This window comes from Diospyros lotus, unplaced genomic scaffold, assembly GCF_014633365.1.
Source record: "Diospyros lotus cultivar Yz01 unplaced genomic scaffold, ASM1463336v1 superscaf2, whole genome shotgun sequence".
Lineage (NCBI taxonomy): Eukaryota > Viridiplantae > Streptophyta > Magnoliopsida > Ericales > Ebenaceae > Diospyros > Diospyros lotus.
The window spans coordinates 33172-35000 of record NW_026267105.1 but is presented as its reverse complement, the minus strand read 5'-3'; positions in this window follow the sequence as shown (position 1 = coordinate 35000).

Here is a 1829-nt window from a genome sequence, read left to right as displayed (position 1 = left end):
GGTTTAGGGTTTAGGGTTTAGGGTTTAGGGTTTAGGGTTTAGGGTTTAGGGTTTAGGGTTTAGGGTTTAGGGTTTAGGGTTTAGGGTTTAGGGTTTAGGGTTTAGGGTTTAGGGTTTAGGGTTTAGGGTTTAGGGTTTAGGGTTTAGGGTTTAGGGTTTAGGGTTTAGGGTTTAGGGTTTAGGGTTTAGGGTTTAGGGTTTAGGGTTTAGGGTTTAGGGTTTAGGGTTTAGGGTTTAGGGTTTAGGGTTTAGGGTTTAGGGTTTAGGGTTTAGGGTTTAGGGTTTAGGGTTTAGGGTTTAGGGTTTAGGGTTTAGGGTTTAGGGTTTAGGGTTTAGGGTTTAGGGTTTAGGGTTTAGGGTTTAGGGTTTAGGGTTTAGGGTTTAGGGTTTAGGGTTTAGGGTTTAGGGTTTAGGGTTTAGGGTTTAGGGTTTAGGGTTTAGGGTTTAGGGTTTAGGGTTTAGGGTTTAGGGTTTAGGGTTTAGGGTTTAGGGTTTAGGGTTTAGGGTTTAGGGTTTAGGGTTTAGGGTTTAGGGTTTAGGGTTTAGGGTTTAGGGTTTAGGGTTTAGGGTTTAGGGTTTAGGGTTTAGGGTTTAGGGTTTAGGGTTTAGGGTTTAGGGTTTAGGGTTTAGGGTTTAGGGTTTAGGGTTTAGGGTTTAGGGTTTAGGGTTTAGGGTTTAGGGTTTAGGGTTTAGGGTTTAGGGTTTAGGGTTTAGGGTTTAGGGTTTAGGGTTTAGGGTTTAGGGTTTAGGGTTTAGGGTTTAGGGTTTAGGGTTTAGGGTTTAGGGTTTAGGGTTTAGGGTTTAGGGTTTAGGGTTTAGGGTTTAGGGTTTAGGGTTTAGGGTTTAGGGTTTAGGGTTTAGGGTTTAGGGTTTAGGGTTTAGGGTTTAGGGTTTAGGGTTTAGGGTTTAGGGTTTAGGGTTTAGGGTTTAGGGTTTAGGGTTTAGGGTTTAGGGTTTAGGGTTTAGGGTTTAGGGTTTAGGGTTTAGGGTTTAGGGTTTAGGGTTTAGGGTTTAGGGTTTAGGGTTTAGGGTTTAGGGTTTAGGGTTTAGGGTTTAGGGTTTAGGGTTTAGGGTTTAGGGTTTAGGGTTTAGGGTTTAGGGTTTAGGGTTTAGGGTTTAGGGTTTAGGGTTTAGGGTTTAGGGTTTAGGGTTTAGGGTTTAGGGTTTAGGGTTTAGGGTTTAGGGTTTAGGGTTTAGGGTTTAGGGTTTAGGGTTTAGGGTTTAGGGTTTAGGGTTTAGGGTTTAGGGTTTAGGGTTTAGGGTTTAGGGTTTAGGGTTTAGGGTTTAGGGTTTAGGGTTTAGGGTTTAGGGTTTAGGGTTTAGGGTTTAGGGTTTAGGGTTTAGGGTTTAGGGTTTAGGGTTTAGGGTTTAGGGTTTAGGGTTTAGGGTTTAGGGTTTAGGGTTTAGGGTTTAGGGTTTAGGGTTTAGGGTTTAGGGTTTAGGGTTTAGGGTTTAGGGTTTAGGGTTTAGGGTTTAGGGTTTAGGGTTTAGGGTTTAGGGTTTAGGGTTTAGGGTTTAGGGTTTAGGGTTTAGGGTTTAGGGTTTAGGGTTTAGGGTTTAGGGTTTAGGGTTTAGGGTTTAGGGTTTAGGGTTTAGGGTTTAGGGTTTAGGGTTTAGGGTTTAGGGTTTAGGGTTTAGGGTTTAGGGTTTAGGGTTTAGGGTTTAGGGTTTAGGGTTTAGGGTTTAGGGTTTAGGGTTTAGGGTTTAGGGTTTAGGGTTTAGGGTTTAGGGTTTAGGGTTTAGGGTTTAGGGTTTAGGGTTTAGGGTTTAGGGTTTAGGGTTTAGGGTTTAGGGTTTAGGGTTTAGGGTTTAGGGTTTAGGGTTTAGGG